Below are 19,719 nucleotides of genomic sequence, written 5' to 3' on the forward strand. Positions count from 1 at the left end.
TATTAACTATTATTACATTTTTGTTTTCCCCGTTATCAGCTTTCTTTTCCCATAAATTCATTAATCCCATGATTTGTAATTGATCACATTAACTATGTCTCACTTAACATCATCTTCAGAACAGCAAACACCTCAATGCCTTTACCAGCTAACTGATAACAAACGTTAAATTGAATGCCTCTCAACTATGCTTAATTTGCATAGCACCTTTTGGTTTCCATAGACTACAAGCATAGTTTGGGAAGTATTTCATATGTCCACTCAAAGCTTTCACAATCAGATAGAAAAGTGAGTTTCTGTCATACACATTTATTATATTCTTCAAAAAATACGTTTTATCTCTTACCAATAAACTATAGCCCATAAAAGCAAACCCTCTTTAACACAGTCAAATAATTACTCAATTTCAATAGCTCTGCCATTCAGTAATTATAATTGTCATGTGGTAAGTGGAAGAAACTCTTGTGCCTCTACAACCTTCAATTTCCAAATAGTTTAATATAATTTTCAAAAATACCATTAAAGACATGTTAAAAGGTTGTTTCAGTTTATTGTACAAAACAACAGGCACCATCTGTATTAGAGGGAGGAAGGTAGTCAAGCACAGAAAAATAGCACAAATTTTAACTAGCTACACGAGATCTTCCATAACCTCAGGAAAAGGTTACCTGTAATTGTGACCCATCTCTTTCTCTTGAGAGTGAAACCAAAAATTTTCCTTCTCACTAGAGCCTATATGCCTCCTTGCATGAAGCTTAGCTAACTTACTATGTCATAACGTACTTGCAGCTGGCCAAAGAGAAGTAATAAAACCCATGGAGTCAGAGCAAGTCACATTTTCCCTGAAATTGTTCCCACCCCACTTGCTAATAGGCACCTATTCTTTTGGCCACCAACTCTCTCAGTAATCTTTCTCAAAGTCAGAGGCAATTACTAAAAAAGTTCCTTACAGAGAACATAGACATTACTCATTAAACCACTGTACAGATTATCAACAGTTTTCCCACATGTCCCAGGCCTAGGACTCTTAAAGTAACTAAGCCACATTCGCCTTGCCCAATTTTAAAAATTAAAGAGAAATGAAAATTTTAAGCAAAATTATGACTGGTTGTCTCTTAAAACCAAAAGAAGTATTTTTACTAGATACATATTATCTGCTAAACAGTGTACTAAGTGCAAAGCTGCCTAAATTTATCTCACATAACCTATGTAAAGTCAGGTGGAAATAAATTACATAATAGGTGTGGGGGCTTAAAGAAAGAAGGAGTAATTTTATCTAAGAATCACAAAGAAATGCAGCAAATAAGACCAATAAAATCAACAAGTAATTGAAAGTAAAATGAGCCATGAATAGGCTGCTTACAGATCAGGAGATAATTTTTTTTAAAAACTCCCAAAACACTAGGTGCTGTTACAATACACTTTATTCTTTGGTTTCTGACTACACACACTACATTAATTCTTAGTCTCTTAGTGCCTACCTTGTAATTAGTAAAGGAATAAACTCAACTGGACTCTGGATTCCCTAAGTACTTTATAGGTAATACTGTGAACCTTCATTAAGAGAAACCTAACATCTGGTTGTCTCTCTATGATGCTAGCAGCCATTGATGATCTTTACTTAGGTCCAGGAACTCATTACAAAATGGTGATGTTCTATTTATCACTCCTTTATTAACTAGAATAATCCTGAGAAAAGAAATTTTCTCTCCTCAACTATTTGGTTACCTCTAGGTACAGCTCGTTCTTGTTAGCATGCTCCAAAGATAACTAATGAGTTTTTTTAAGTATCATTATTAACTTATGGATTTAAACAACTTAATGTGATTAATTAAACTGCAGTTATAGTTACTGATGTTCAGATTATCTCATCTTTAGCCAACCATAACCCATTCAATTAAAGCAAGCACCTTAGTTTCATACCTTCCTTGCAAGATGTCCAAGACCTCAGGTCTGAATCAGCTTTATCCACAAACTGCTTCCCATATACAACTGGCTTATTTCTTAGTCTTTATTTCTACTAAATTAATCCTTATCCTTAATTATAAATCAGGTATGTTACGCATTCTGGATTATTGTGATTGAACATTAACCCAGAAATTACAGCAGTATTTCTCACTCAAGTCTACTTTCAGCAAAACACTGAATGCCAAATAAAAAAGCATATCCTACTCAAAACTGATGTTAAATGCTTCAATTTGAGAGACTGGAGCAAAAACATTCCTAAGCTATTCTCTGCTAGCATCTTGGCTCTGGAAAATATTTCTTTACATTCTATTTCAAAATGTGGATATTGTTTTTAAACATATATAAAATGCACATTTATAAAATATGCACGTGTATAAAATCTCACTGCTTTTTCTTTGATACATTAAAATAAAATCAAGTGTGACTAAAAGGTCAAACTCTTTGAGACTGCATTACTTTGTACCGTAATCCAGACTTTTATAAAATCCTCATACCTCATCCTTAATATTAAAACTCATGATATATGCAGTATAAGTTCTAACTATTTGAAATACTAGATGTATTTGCTAAGTTATGCCACCTTTAAATCATAGAAATAGCATTATCAGTAGCAAAGAAATATTCACCTTATTTTACTTAAATACCAATTAACAAATATGTAAAAACCCTGTCAAACTACACAGCTAGCATACATCCCTGTGGAAAAGCAGGATTCTATGCTTGCTGACCATTTCTTCACAAAACTTTGAAAACACTTGGCTTTCACAGTCAAACATTGCTTAAATCCACAATTTTTACTATTTTCTTCAGCATTAAATCATAATCAGAAATCACATTACTGAAGGCCAATTCTTCTCTCTGAAAAAAGCAGGATATGAATTGATATCCTGATGTAATTCCTTTTACTCACAGATCCAACGCACTCTTTTCTGCAAGCTAAAGTTGTTGGGCTTTGATCAAAGGAAAATGCAACTTTTCCAGGCAACAATGGCAAAAAAACCCACTACCAGCAGCACTAACAACAAAACAAAACCAAAACAAAAAACTCTTCTGCCATAATGTAGACTTCTCAGTGATAAACAGAAACGCATCTATATGAAGTGCTGGTATGTCCTCTGCACATCAGTGCTTTCAGCCAACTAAAAAACAAAAATTCTGCAAGCATGCACACATGACAGTAATTGCTTTTCCAGATGGTATGCCTTTGATAAGGGATTTTTGCCAAAAGTTCGTTTTACTTTCTCTCCAAGCATAATATTTGTCATTAACCTTGAAACTGGTTTTACAAGCTTCTCACTAGAATGTGAGGAGACCTTTTTTTTGCTATGAGGTTAACTGAATGATACTTCAGTAATGTGAACTTCTATGTCTTTAGCAACAACATTTATTAATTTCACACTAAAAAGCATTATTTTATATAATTTTACATATTTATTTCATTTCTCATCACAAATCTAAAAAGTAATCATTAAACAGAACAGGCAACTAAGACAGATATATTAACTGAATTCTCCAAGGTAGCAGTAAACTAGAAGAGCCGAAGTTTGTGCTCTTTCCATTACTTTACAGAGAAAACTGCAGTAAGGGAATACCTCTTCCCTTAATATACCTCGTTGAAATTTGTTTTCAAATCTTTTCTTGAGTCTAAACAAGATATTTTTTAAAGGTACCATTTTAACTTAAACTGTAATCCAAGACATAACCTTACAAATGTCTTAGGTCCATAACTCATGTGCTGATTTTGTTTTCTTTTAATTACCCCCCCAAAACAAAATCCCATTAATTTCAAAATCTAAAGTCCTCTCAAAAAAAATTACAAGAAAATATTGTCAAAATGTGTTATATAAAACTTCTGAGCACAAGTTCATAAATGTTTCACTTTTCCTCATTTTCAAAAGGGAAAATGACAAATATTAATAGGGTATATATCACTGTGAAAGTTTGCAAATGAGTAGGGCGATATAAGAAATTGATGAATTAGAATAGAAATCCCTAACTTAAGAATTTAAGCAACCTAATTTGGCTATATGGCACTTTTAAAAGAAACATAAAAAGTTAACCACAGCCAGTTAGTCAGCAAATTCAATTGATCAGAACTTCCTATTCCCTAACCTTAACTTTTGTTGAGATCTGAATATAGAAGTAACTATACTACTTAGAAAGAGATTCTAAACTATGATTATAGTGTTCATTTTATGACTGCTTTAAATGGTGTTCAGATGAGTGTATGTAGCCTCCCTAGCTCTAGAATAAACATTCTGAAAGATATCTTCCACTTCTTCATAATGAAGTTATAGAATAATTTACATTCTTCCACATATCTAGAATCACTCTTTGCAAAGCTCAGACATTCAACTAATGTTGTTAAATGAAAGTAAGAAGAAAAGTTATCTTAGAAAAATAAGGGAAATGGTCCTGATAATGAGACAAATTACATATAATCATCATTATCATTTAATTCAGATGACACCAAAAAAAATTTAGAAAAGTACAACATATTTACTAGCTGCTAGAAAAGTTTTAAAACTTCTCATCAAAGCAACCTGTTTTCATCTGCTGTTTGATTCAAGGTAACTTTGGCAAAAATTGCTCAGTTAAATTATTCTCTTCTAGAAGATAATCCATTTACTTAAACTGAAGCAGTCAGGATTTTCCAATATCATAGATTCTTATTTTAGAATTTACTGCTTTACATATTCTTCTTTCAAAACAGAACAAAATGAAATTAACAATCCTAGCAGTAAGTGATATACTTTTCTCAGATTTTCATCTTCTCTAGATTCTAGTAAGATAAATTTACAGAGCTCTATAATGTATGCAGAGAACCAATCAACTCTGACCTGTCCCCTAAAATTACCTTTCTATACTTTCTGCCTATTTGAAAATATAATTAAAAGAAAAAAAATTTTTTTTAATAAACACCTGTTTGGAATTTATATGTATTTTAGAAAAACAGAGAACACTAGGTTTATTTTCTGTTGATACTACATTTCCTGCTATTGTCTTCAATGGTCTTATGTAGTCTTTAAAGGGGGATCCACCCTATGATTTGCAAGTGTCACTTGATTCTTTAATTACATACCTCACTTTTCTGGTCCAAGTGAAACTAATCTATCAGATCCCAAAGTCCTACAGGGACAGACTATGGGGAGTAAAGTGAGACTTCTTGATGACTAGAAAACCCTTAACAGTAAGTTTAGGGGAACCAAAAAGAAAGGTTTCCAAATCAAACTAAAGGACAGTCACTAGGATCTCTTGTATGAGGTAAGGCAGACTCAAAGTGCTGAAGTCACTTACTCATCTCAGAAGGTCATGACATAAATAATTATTAAATTGACATTTATTCTAATCCTTTTAACATAGTTTACTGAGCCTTGATCTGTACTGAGTATATTTCTTATAACTGATCTGCATTCCTAATTATAAGGATGATCTGCTTTGAAATCTGGATCCTTGGTGGGAAGGGTAGGAGGAAGGGTGAACTCTTCTTTAAAAGCTAACCATTCTAACATAAAAACTTTTAAACTTATGAAATATATATACAGAAACCAACATTATAAAATGACTGCCAAGGAGTCAAATTAAAGTAAAATTGTGCCTTAAATACCTTAGAATAAGTAGGAATTCTAAATGTTGGTGTCTTCACTTGGAAGCATGATCTTGCCTGATGGTCCTTGATTTTATCACCAGTTGGTTCCAGTTACATTTCCATTAATATGGATAGATCTAATAAGGTAGAAGAAAGAATACACACTTAGTCTGTTGAAAACATTATAGATTTCAGATACCATGACATTATCACTGTTTCCCTACAGGATACAAAGATTCTCATACAGATGTTTTAGTTGCCAATTCCCTTTCTTGCCCCTACTAAAGATTTTTTAAATTAAGGTATCATTGATACACAATCTTACTAAGGTTTCGCATGAGCAACATTGTGGTTTCAACATTCACCCATATTATCAAGTTCCCCCCACACCCCATTGCGATCACTATCCATCAGTGAAGGTAAGATGCTATAGAGTCATTATTTGTCTTCTTCGTGCTATACTGCCTTCCCCATGACCTACCCATATTATGTGTGCTAATTATAATGTCCCTTAATCCCCTTCTCCTTCCCTCCCTCCCTCCTTATCTGCCCTCTCCACCCCCTTCCCTTTGGTAACTGCTAGTTCCTTCTTCGAGTCTGTGAGTCTGCTGCTGTTTTGTTTCTTCAGTTTTGCTTTATTGTTATACTCCACAGATGAGTGAAATATTTGGTACATGTCTTTCTCTACCTGGCTTATTTCACTGAGCATAATACCTTCTAGTTCCATCCATGTTGTTGCAAATGGTAGGATTTGTTTCCTTCTTATGGCTGAATAATATTCCACTGTGTATATGTACCATATCTTCTTTATCGATTCATCTACTGATGGACACTTAGGCTGCTTCCATATCTTGGCTATTGTAAATACCTACTACAGATTTTTTTAAAATTAAATTAAAGATTAAAGATTAAGTAAATAAAGTTGATAAAATGTAATTAGTTACTAGCTTTAAAAAGGTTCAGATCTCTAAAGGAGGTATGCAGCAAATAGGGCTTTGCATTGGTATTCCAAGGAGGCAAGGGACTTACAGCTATTAGCCCACTCAGAGCCGCTAGCTGCTGAAGTCACCACAGAAGCTGTGGCCTCCATACCCAGTTTCAGGTAAAATGGAACAGGAGGAGGAAACAGAATTCCCAGCAGCATATACCTGTATGATAAAGAACTGCCCAGTGTAATTACTACCATTCATTTCTGGATCACTGGCAGTAGAATATGATTAACTGAATTTTGCTAAACTAATGGCAGTACTGTATCTTCCCAGTCTTACCTCAAAGCTAACTCCAAGTGGGGACTTTGCATACATCAGAGAATTCTTAAGAAATGTGAGCATTACTGGCTTCACTATTTAAAACCTAGTTGCTTTTAGGCTTTATCACCCAGGATTAAGCTTTTTACTAATAGTCCCCTTAGATCATAAACATATAGTGGATTAGGCCCCAGAGACGATCATTAAACTACAGGTCACTTCAGGAATCTTGCTAGTTAATTCTACCTTGACTCCCACCTGTCAACCTTGGGCTTTAATCAAACACAAACCATTCTGGCCACATACACTCTCTCCTATTTTTATGTCTGCAGCCTTCTCTATGCTTTCCCGCCCACTCCATGTATCCCTCCACTGCTGCACTTCTTCCAACGTTTACCACAGGGTCCTCTGGAAACCCCTTTTATGTAGGTGAAACAAACTACTTCAACCTTATCACTGAAAAATACATTCAACCACTGAGCTAAATCTGGCTCTTGAAAAGAAGCCTCTAGTGTGTGCATTCTTCATGCAAATGCACTTAACAGTCTTATTCCTCCTGACTTCTTAAAATGTTTAGTTTTGTACCTTACTTTTTTCACTCAGTATATCAACAGGTATCAACCTTCTCCACAGTGACTTTTCCAGACCGTAACTCACAAGCAATTCCATTCTTTCCCTCAGGCTCATGCCATCTGGCTGTCCTTACCCTTTCTTCTCATTGTCATTCAATATCACACACTATTTTTTCTAATATAGGTACAGACTCAACCCTTTAGATGCACTCTATCTACCCTCATCTTTTCAGGTGCTGTGTTACCACCAGTCTCAAAATCTTGGATGTCACCCACGCTATCATATCCTAGTCCACCTAGTATGTTACTTTCTTCCTTCCACTTTGCTACCCTCAGATTCCTAGTCCTGGGTCAATTCAATCACCTGCTAGAGAAAAAATGCATAACAATGTGGACTGATCCTGCAATAATACTGAGGTTTTCAAATTTAGACAAACTGAATGCTATCCAGCAACGCTTTTACATGTTATTAATCAGATTCTCCCTCCATAACACACACTGCTCTCCTCTCCAAACTTCTGCCATTCTCCCTCTTCCAGCCTTAACTCGGGTGGATAGAAGAGGTATTTCTTTATGTTTTTCTTAACCAGTCTGTATAAATTGTTTATATTCTTTCTTTCCTTTACTTTTAACATTTTCTTACTTTACTGCTGGCTTTTAATACAGAAGTCTTTATTTTTAGGTGGCAGATCTGTCCATCATAGCCTTTTTCATTTCTTTTATTATTTCTCTGCTTAGAAATGTCTCCCCCTTCAATAATAGCAAAATATACTCTGACTTTCACTTTTCCCTGGGCTAATTGTCTGAATGCTTTCTTCTAATGATGTATGGAATGAGATTTGACTCTAAACTGAATTGTATCCCAAACTGCCAACCAGATTTCCTAACATTAAGTAATCCCACTGTCCCTTGGTTTATAAAGTTTCTTCTCACATATTTCATTTGCTTGTTTAGTTAAGATTGATTTCTGGGCTCTAATCTGTTTAAATAGTGTTTCTTCATATGTTTTCATTTGTGGTAAGATCATTCTTTGGTATTCTCATCTCCTATTTTTCCTGACAATAGTTAGATACACTTTGTCAGTTTCAAAGGATATGCACAGTGATTTCAGAGTAAGAAATGGTCACCCAGAATACTCTGAGTGCTGTGTATTTCTGTTATATTACTGCATATATACAGTGCTAGAACCAAAACCTTTCTAATTGTGATAGAAAGCCACCCTTTTTATGCATTTACTCATTGGGAGCCAAATTAATAAAACCTTGTCCTTTGCAATTTTCCATGCCTTATTGACCTTTTCACTTGTAAAATCTGCTTTACATAAAATAAAGGAATCTCACACACAATTTTTATTTCAGAGGCTAACATTTTTTTATCAGTTCTGAAGTGTTTTTCAGATCTTCCTATTACCTTTTAGGTTTGCTTATTTTTAATTCGACTTTTCTAAATATATAATACATTCACATGAATCAAAATATCAAAATGACATAAAAAGGAAAATACATTTAAATAGCCTCATTCCTGCATCATCTACATGCAGTTCACATTGCCCTTGCTTTCTACAGGTAAACACTGTTAATAGTTTCTTGTATAGCCTTTCAGATATTCTTCATGCAAATGCACTTAACAGTCTTATTCCTCGTGACTTCTTAAAATGTTTAGTTTTGCACCTTACTTTTTTCACTCAGTATATCCTGCAGATCACTTCAGCCTATTCTTCTGTATACAATAATGAGCATTAAATAAAAAATTATGAGGCATGCACAAAAGAAAAATAAGCCTTTGTTAAGAGATAAAGCAATCAACAAAATCAGAAATGATTCAGTTACTGAGACTACCAGACATTTTTAAGTAGCCATAAATATGTTAAATGATCAAGTAGAAAGATGGGCAGCATGCATAAATAGATGGATATTTTTCAGCACTAAGATGGAAACTTTAAAAAAGTAAAAGAGAAAAGCCAGAAACAAAAGAGAAAAAAAAATTATATAAGAGAAGAAAAATTCCTTTGACAGGCTCAACAGTAGTCTGGACAAAGATGAGGAAATAATCAGTGAACTTAAAGACAGTTCTACAGAAACAATCCAAAATGAAACCATAGTTAAAAAGAGAGAAAAATATAGTGCAGGGCATCCAAGAGCTGTGTAATTATATCAAAATATCTAACATCTACTTAATTGGAGCTGCAGGAGAAATAAATTAATAATAATAATAATAATAATAAGATACAAGAAATACATAAAGCAATAGAATTTTCCAAGAATTTTCCGAATGAATCCAAGACAACAAACCAAGAAGCAAAAAATCCTAGAGAACCTCAGTCATAATAAATACCAAAACATACACATACAAACAAACATACATGGATAGATCATAGTCCAACTGCAAAAAAAAAAAAAAAAAGAATCTCAAAGGCAGACAGAGAAAAAAGGAAGATTACATTAAAGAATGAAGATTTCTCTTTAGGAAATTACACAAGCCAAAAGACAACTGAATATACACCTTTCAGATACCGAAAGAAAGAAAGAAAACATAGAATTATATAACCAGAAAAAACCATTTTTCAAAAATGAAGGAAGAATGGAATATTATTCAGCCATAAGAAGAAAACAAATCCTACCATTTGCAACAACATGGATAGAGCTAGAGGGTATTATGATTAGTGAAATAAGCCAGGTAGAGAAAGACAAGTATCAAATGATTTCATTCATCCATGGAGTAGAAGAACAAAGCAAAAACTGAAGGAACAAAACAGCAGCAAAGTCACAGAACCCAAGAATGGACTAACAGTTACCAAAGGGAAAGGGACCGGGGATGCTGGGAGAGAAGGGAGGGATAAGGGGAGAAGGGGGCATTATGATTAGCACACATAATGTTGCTGGGGGCGGGAGAGCGGGCATGGGAAAGGCAGTATAGCACAGAGAAGACAAGTAGTGATTCTATAGCATCTTACTACACTGATGGACAGAGACTGTAATGGGGTATGTGGTGGGGACTTGATAATGGGGGGAATCTAGTAACCACTATGTTGTTCATGTAATTGTACATTAATGATACCAAAATTTTAAAAACATGAAGGAAAAAAGAAAGAGTTTTTTGACAAATAAAAACTGAGAGAAGTCACTGCCTGCAAATACCAGAAATGTTAAAGGAAGTTATTCAGTCAAGAGTGAAAATTACCAGGTGAAAATCTGGATCCACAAAGAAGAAATGAAGAGCATTAGAAAAAGAAGCTAAGTATAAAAGACTTTTTTCTTATTTTTATGCATTTTAGGTTATACAACTAAAGCAAAAAATAATAATATAGGTTTAACAACATACACAGAAGTAAAATTTATAACCCCATAGTATAAAGATGGAAGGCAGAAAACTGAAGTATACTGCAGTAAGGCAATTACATGACACATGAAGTAGGGTAATGCTATATAAGGAAAGAATGTGATTAAGTTAAAGATGTCTTTTAAACCCTAGCTTAGTGGTTCTCAAATGGGCAATTCTGCCTCTCTCGGGCATGCAGCAAAGCCTGAAAACATTTTTGGTCGTCACAGCTGGGGATAGGTAGTGGTTGCTACTGTCATTTGGGATAGGCCAGGGATGCTGCTGAAAACTCTACAATGTACACAGGATATCCCCTCCAACCCCAGCAAAGAATTATCCAACCATGATGTATAGTAACCACTCATTTATACACACATATATGTAAGTGGTATTCTACATATATAAAATATGTATGCATGTGGTTATATACGTGTATGTGTGTATATACATATAAAGAATAAGGCAAGGGTGTTAGATAAAACGGAATTATGAAAAACAATTAATTCAGTAGAAGGCAGAAAAAGAGGAAAAAATAAAAACTATTCGAACATAACTAGCAAGATGGCAGTTTTAAATTCAGGCTTAACAATGATCATATTAAGTAGAAATTAAACATGCAATTAAAAGGTAGAGATTATCAAATCAAGTTTAAAAAACAATATCCAATTATATGCTATCCACAGGACATTTATTTTAAATACAAACATATAAAAAGGTTAAAAGAAAAAACAAAAGGAATGAAAAGATAGCATGGCTGTATTAATACCTGACAAAGCAGACCTCAGAAAAAGGAATATTAAGAGTGACAAAGAAGGGAACCACACAATAATAAAGGGTCAATCCATCAAGAAGACATAGCAATTCTAAATGTGGTTTTACCTAATAACAGTTTCCAAATAAATGAAACAAAAATTGGTCAAACTATAAGAATATCAGACAAATACACAATTACAGTTATAGACATTAATACTCCTCTGTTATTAATAAATAGAACAAAAAGAGAGAAAATCACTTATTGAAGACTTGAAAACACTATCAACTGATTTGACCTAACTGGACATTTATAGAACAATCTACACAAAAGCAGAATATACATTCTTTTCAAGGGCACATGGAACACTCACCAAGAATGACCATATTCTGGACCATAAAATGAACTTCATGGTATTTAAAAGAATTAAAATCAAATAATGCATCTTCTCTGACCAAAACTAAATAAAAATCAGTAACAGGAAGATAGATTAAGTATTACCAAAGGTTAGAAATTAAATAACAAATCTGTAAATACCCGAAGGGTCAAAGATTAAGAGAAATTAGAAGGTATTTTTAACTGAATGAAAATTAAACCAGAACATATCAAAACTGTGGGATACCACTAAAGCAGTTCTTAGAAATTTATAGCATTAAATGTTCATATTACAAAACACAGAAAGTCTTGCATCAATAACATAAACCCTCACCTTAGAGAAGCAGAAAAAGAAGAGTAATTTAAACACAAAGCAATTAGAAGGAAGGAATGAAATCGAAAACAAAAAACGAACTGAGAAAATCTATGAAACTAAAATCTAGTCTTTGAAATATTCAGTAAACTTGAATAAACTTCCAGCCAGAGTGATCAAGAAAGAGAAACCACAAGTTACTTATGTCAGGAATGAAAAGGAGAAATCAATAGAGACTTATAGATATTAAAAAGATAATAAAAGAGCATTATGAACAACTATATGGCAATAAATCTAAAATTTCAACAAAATGTACCGATTCACTGGAAGTTTGAAGACTAACTACCAAGTTCATTCAAGAAGAAATTAGATAAGAATGGCTCTTGATATATTAAGGACATGTAATTTGTAATTTAGTATCTTCCCATTAAGAAAGTTCCATTACAAATGGCTTCCTTGGTGAATCCACTGAACATCTAAGAAATCTTGCCATCACATAAAATAAGTAAGGAGAAACCATTTCCCAATTCATTTTATGAGGATAGCATTGCTGTGATACAAAAATCAAACAAACAAAAAAACTCTAAGTAAACTACAGACTGATATTTTCACAAACACAGACACAAAGTATCTTAACCAAACATCAGAAAAATGAATCCAGCAATATACAAAAAAGAATATATATCATGAGAAAACAGCATTTATCCCAGGAGTGCACTACTGAGATCAATATATGAAAAAAAAAATCTATCAATGCAATACACCCTATCAATGGACTAACACATAGTTGATCATCTCAACAGATGCAAGAAAAAAATTAGAAAAAACCCAGTCATTCATGATTCAAAACTCAGAAAACTAGGAACGAAAGGGAACATCCTCAGCCTAGGACATTAATCTATAATAAATCTGCAGCTAATATGCAAAATCATGAAAGACTAAATGCTTTCCCTTTAATCAGGCAAGAACACCTGATTTCACCACTTTTACTGAACATCGTACTGTATTGCTAGTACAATAATGCAAGAAAGAGAAATAAAAGCCTAGAAATGCAAAAACAAACAAAACTGTCTATTTTCACAAATGACAAGATTGTCTATATAGAAAATCCCAAAGAATCTACTACTAAAACTAATAAATTTAGTAAAATTGCAGGATATAAGGTCAACACACAAAATTCAATGATATTTCTATATGACAGCAATGAATAACTTAAAATAAATTAACAAAACAGAAATTATATTAATATCAAAAAAATGCTCAGTAGATTTGTGTGCTCAAAAATATAAAACTCCAAGTGAGAAATCAAGGACCTCAATAAGCAGAGATACACTGTTTACAAAGATCAGATCAATCAATATGGTTAAAATAGAAATTCTTTTCTAAATTAGTTTATAGATTTAACATAAATCCCAATTAAAATCCCAGGGTTTTTTGTAAAAACAGACAGGCTGATTCTAAAATTTACATGGAAATGCAAAGAACCTAGAATATTCAAGGCAATTTTGAAAAAAAAAAAGCAAAGTTGGAATATTTACACTACCTTATTTTTATAAAGCTATCATCATCAAGACATTGCAATTTTGGCATAAGGATAAACCTACAAATCATTGCAAGAGAAGAGACATTCCAGCAATCTTCATGTTTACAGTCAACTGATTGTCAACAAAAGTACCAGGGTAATTCAAAGAAGAAAGAATTGTCTTGGTAATGAATGATACTAAACAACTGACAATCCATTGGGGGAAAAAAAAAAAAACAACTTCAACCTATACCTCATGTCTTACACAAAAAATGAATATACCTAAGTATTTAAAAAATGCAAAAATAAAAAAATTCTAGAGGAAAACAGGAGAAATTTGAGAGAACCCTAGGTTAACCCAGGGGTTGGCAAATTTTTTCTGCAAAGGGTCAGATAGTAACTATTTTAAGCTTTGTGGGCTATACAATCTCTGTTGCAAATACTCCACTGTCATTATAGCATGGGCTGTAATGCTATTTTTCCTTGTTTACTGTGTATTGACCAATATTCCATACATATAAAAGCATTTACATATATTTTTTAATGAAATTGGTGGTATACTAGTTTCTCATAATGATTTTATTTAATGTATTTTAGAATTTATAGCATTCCTTACAGAATACCTCATGCTTTTTTTTAACAATTTCATGATATTATATGAATACATCATAATTTAACAAGTCTCTCACTGATAGATTCTTACATTGTGTCTGTACTAACAATGCTGTAAAGAATATTTGTGTACTTACATAAAGAGAAATTACTGAGTCAAAGAATATCATTCTAAATTATGATAGCCTTTGCTAGACTGTGCTCCACAAAATTTATCAGGGCTTATAAAACAATACGGACATGTGTCAGTAAACCTTCCAGATCAGGGAAGCTAAGATAAAGCAACAAACTCTCATAATGCAACCCTAATTACTCAATAGAGTAGTTTTGGAAAACTTTCAACTTTAAAAAATCCAAGATACTTGTTAGATAAGACAGATTTATAGTGAGTGACAATGAGAAGAGTGAGACCCTCATTATCTCAAAATATTTTCTAATAAGTTGAGATCATAATTTTTATTTAATATTTATAACCTCTCTAATTTCTAAGAGGACCTGAATTGGTTACAAGTCAAAATACAAGGTAAAGAAGTTTCATCACAATAAAATGTGAATAAAATTAAAAATTAGATACAGTGGTAGTTGGGACTCGCACATACTATCCTCTAAAGATAGCAGCCATCCATCCTTCCCTTCCCTGTGTCACTCCACTCATCAAGAGATAGGGCTTTTTTCTCAGCTCCTTGAATCTTGGCTGGGCTTGTGACTTGCTTTGACCAACAGATACAGTGAAAGTGAAGTTCTCAAGCTCCTGAGACCAAGAGATCCCCTTTTCTTCCCCTTGGAAGCTAGAAACCACGTAAGAAATCTGACCACCCAGAAACTATCAAGCTGTGGTGAAGCCATGGGGTAGCATACCAAAGTGCCAGACACGTGATGAAGCCTTCTTAGCCTATGAGTGAAAGACCCCAGCTGAAGTCACAGAGAGCAGAAAAATCCCTGAGCCAAGTCCCGCCCCAATTCCTAACCCATAGAGCTGTAAAAATAATAACTCAATGTTGTTTTAAGTCACTAAGTTTTGGAGTGATTTGTTATATGGAAACAGGCAACTGAAACGGACACAAGTAATTTCATGATATCAGCAAATTATAAACAGTGAGTGTCAAATTTAGGTCTGTTTTCCAGGTTATAAGTTGTCATTTTTTATAAGAAAACATGTAAATTTTGTGTCTTAACTGTATATATTTGTACAAAGAACAACAAACCTAGCAGGCTATAGTATCAAATATACTTTTAGAAAATGCACATCATTCAACCGATGTTTCTTACAGATAAACAGCATATCATTAAATCAGAACTCATTACAGGCGTTTTCATGTCAGCAAACACTGAGATGACATGGTCTTGATACTTTTGTTATCTGAAGACTTAATACAAGAAACTAGATGAACACATAATTAAGATATTCATTAAAATATTTTCTCAAATTTGATATTTTAAGTGAGCTTTTGATAGACACTAAATAGCTGTCAATTTGTGATTAAATCTTCTAATAAGAACACAGAATACTACAGGGTTTATTGAAGTTAGTCATATATACATTAAGGGCCCCCAAATTTACCTTTCCCCTAGTACTGCTCCCAAGGATATAACCAATATTCTTCAATGTTATGTCCCATGAAAATACCTTTGTCCTTGACTTATTTAATCTTAAACAGCACCCATGCAAATAACCATTCCCTTTTAGTCACTAAGTGCAGCCCACACTAAAGAGGTAGGGAGTTAAGTTCTACCTTCATGATTCATTCTAGCCTTTCCCTTGCCCATAGTTATCTATAACCTCACTCGCCAAAAGTGAGAAACCCAGCTCCCACAATTTACCATCCATTAGTACATGTACAATTATTCCAGAATTGTTAGCCCACACTCACCTATTTTTTCAGTCATTTCTTCCAAAAGTCTTACTAGAAGAATTCTCATTTTAAATGTATGTGTTCCTAAGCTCTTTCTCCTAAATCATCTTTTCTCTCTCTGGACATTCTACCTAGGTGATCTTTCATATCCATGACTTTAGTTACCTTCCAAATGCTGGTATTTTCCAAATCACTATCTCCAGGCCGGAGCCTGGATTTCTCTCCTAAATTTCACTTATCCAACATCTACTGGACCTTAACTAGGTTTCCCATAGGCACTGGAAATCGAGCTCATCATTCTTCCCTAATCTTCTCCTCCAGGGTTCCCCTGCTGAATGGCATTATCATAATCATGTATCTACTGTACAAGCCAGAAATTTAAGATCAGGTCTGTCCTTTTCCCTCTACATCTTCCTAACATCCAAACCACCAAAGTCTAAATTTTTCTTAAATACATCTACTTCTGTTCATCCCATGATCCTACCATAGCCAGCCCAACATCATCTCTAACTTAGAAAGATTTGTTAGAGCAAATGAATAATTAAGACAACTCTCTGATTTCACTACCTTCAATTTTACATGGCTCTCTCTTCTGATATTCTCCACACTACAGCCTTAGTAATTCTTTCTAAAAAACAAACCAAATCATAGCACTTCTTCATGATTAAAAAATCCCCTAATCCCCAGTCCTCCCAGGATAAAGCCCAGTTGTTTTGACATTGTTTTCAAGGTTCTGTGATACTGTCCCTTGTTACCTCTCTGGTGTCATCTGTTCCTTTCTCACTTTGCACTTTCTGCAATCAGTCAATCTGAAATCTTCTCAATTTCTCTCTCCGGTCTTCCTCTCTCAACTCAGACGTTTCTTCCTCAGAAAGCCATCTCTGACTCTCCCAAATCTGGGCTCAGTGCTCCTGCTCACTGCTCACATTCCACATGTCTATCCAGTGTAGCATCCATCACACTGCACTGTAGCTACCTGGATATTTCTTACATAACTCACTAGACTATAAGTTCCATCAAGGCAAAATCACATTACCTTATTTTTCACTGTATCTTCCAAGCCTAGCTGTCTGCCTACTATCTAGCTGGAACACAATAAATGCTTAAAATAAATGCTTTGAGTTTCTATTTATGTTATTTTTCTGATGTAGGTTTAAAAACTATTTTCAATTAGTAATTAAAATGAAACATCTTCTGTAAGGTACAAAGTTTAACATTAATCTGTTAAATCAAGTTTACTATTATATTATTCCTTAGATACTGTGGATAGAGTATTCAAGAGTATTTGGATACAGTATTTCCTTGGTTACTTTTTCTTTTTTCAGAAAAGGTACAATGCCAGTATTATTTCTGAAACCATGTCTATGTGGAACTCTCTTTTGCCTTTATATATAAATGTAAGATATAAAACTCTGAAGTCACATCCTTTTCCCAGATACTGCAGTAGTTACCAAAAATGAATATTATTTGGTAATGAAGTTTTCACTAGTCTTCCACTCAGAGAAATTAAAAAGGGTAACAGTGACCTAAAATAAACAACTCAGTAATTTTTTTCTTGATTACTTATATGTCATCTTTGTTCCTTCCTTCTAGAACACCCACTTTACGTATACCAGATCTATTGGATCTATCTACTATATCTATTATCTTTTTTGTCATGATCTCTATCTCTGTCTGAAGACTTCTGTGTACAGCTGCTAGAAATGTTGTATAGTTGGGATTAATGATGTGTCCATAATATAGCCATTATGTCACTGAGAATTAAAGGGAGAAAAGATAACAGGGTAACAACCAGCAGTCTCAACCCCATCATTTTTCTCCTTCTCCTGAACAAGCTTCTAGTTTGCCAAGTCCCTGTCATAATATTTGGAATTTAAAGTCAAACAATAGATATTAAATGTATTTTTCACTAGAGTAGAATAATTAATTGAAGAATACTTCAATTAATACATTTTAAGGTTCCCCAAATTTTCCCAAAGTCACACCAAACTTCTAACAGTCTAACAAATTTTTTAAAATTTTTGCTAGAACTATTCCAAAATGGGATTTCTCCACTCTATATGTGTACAATTGATTTTCAAGGACTCTTAACTGAACATCTTCAGTGTGACACTATGGTCAAGTTAAAGATACAAAAAGACACTGAAAGACATGTAGTATTAAGTAGCTAAAGAGAAAGAGCATACAGATAGATGAACAAGAATTAAATTGCTGTCATACGAATCTTTCCAGACAAGGAAAAGGGAAAGTAAGTGCTACAATGCAGAGTTCAGTTAAGAGTGGAAAGAGAGATAAAGGGCTAGAAGAAAATGAAAGAAAAAAACCTGACAATGTTTGTAAGAAAAGGGTAAGAAACTGGTAAGAGAAAAAAATAGGGCTAACAGAACAATACCCTCTCCTTCAACCCTGCATTCCACCCCCATATCCCTGCTTTCACAGATCTCACTCCTCTACAAACCTGTGTCTGCAAAATCTATGTTCACAGCCTTTACCACCTTACCTTCCATTTATTCCTTAACCTGTTACTATACAGTTTTAGCCCCATCACTCCACTGATGCTGCTCCTGTTTTGGTAATCTCTTATTGTCAAATCACCACCTAGCCCTTATTTACCCTTTGTTAATCTGGCACTGTTGACCACTCCTTTACTTCACTGATTTCTATGACATTCCTCTTGGTCCGTCTCTTACTCTTCCAGCGATTCTTCCCTCCCTCGCCTGTACTGGCTCCTCTTGTTCCACATACCTCTCAAGTGGAGGCGCTCATTTTGTCTCAAAGTCTTTGCATTCTTCCTGAGCAACCTCACCCATGAACATGAGATCTATGGCCATTATCACCTACATTATGTCCTCCAAATCTTGCACAAGCCCAAACATACGAGTTCCAAATTCATAGGTCCATTAGTCCAACAGACAACACTTCTCCATCTGGTTGGCTCACAAGTACCTTAATCTCAGCAAGTCCAAGTAAGAGCGCAGTATACTCCATCCTCACCCCCCAAAACTGCTTTACTTTTGAATTTGTTACCGTGGTTTCTGGCAATATCACCTCTCCACTCAACCAATCAAGAAACATAGGAATATTCTAGATTCCCCCTTATCTCCTATTCTTATACCTAATTGATCTAATTAACTCGATTTTTAAAATCTCTTATATTCATTTTGTTTCTTCAGCTCTATCCCTACTGCTACTATCTCAGTTCAGGGTCTCATTATAGTATATGGACCATCAGAAAGACCCAGTTCTCTCTGCTACCAATCATGTGCCATTTTAACCCATCTGCCACTAGCACCAAAAAGACTGTTCCATTTCAACAACCATATTTTTTATTCCCCTGATATCTAATTGACTCTTTCAATAAATGCCTACTCTTGTTTTATAACCACTTGTTTTTAAGAATATCATAAATTCACTACCTCTCTAAAATATTGACCACATTTATTTTACAACCGTTTTAATAACTTTTTTACTTGACTCTAAGCTCTTCTGTTTGTTGATTCTTTCATAGTGTTGACTTTCCTGAAACATTTGGAGATTCTTATCCTTGTATTTGGGATTCTGTTACATTCTGCTGGCTTCCTTTGGTACTGGTCATTCAG

At 34.0% G+C, this 19,719-nt stretch overlaps 1 protein-coding gene across 8 annotated transcripts in view; it reads right to left on the reverse strand.

Moving 5' to 3' along the window:
* Positions 1-19,719, reverse strand: part of NCOA1 (nuclear receptor coactivator 1) — a 259,770-nt gene that overhangs the window by 194,702 nt on the left and 45,349 nt on the right. For all 8 annotated transcript variants that reach the window (XM_057497397.1, XM_036881618.2, XM_036881617.2 and 5 more), the window contains exon 2: positions 5,576-5,694. The gene's annotated coding sequence lies outside the window, so the exon portion shown is untranslated. The remainder of the gene's footprint in view (positions 1-5,575; positions 5,695-19,719) is intronic.

Source organism: Manis pentadactyla, chromosome 2 (genome assembly GCF_030020395.1).
Source record: "Manis pentadactyla isolate mManPen7 chromosome 2, mManPen7.hap1, whole genome shotgun sequence".
Taxonomy (NCBI): domain Eukaryota; kingdom Metazoa; phylum Chordata; class Mammalia; order Pholidota; family Manidae; genus Manis; species Manis pentadactyla.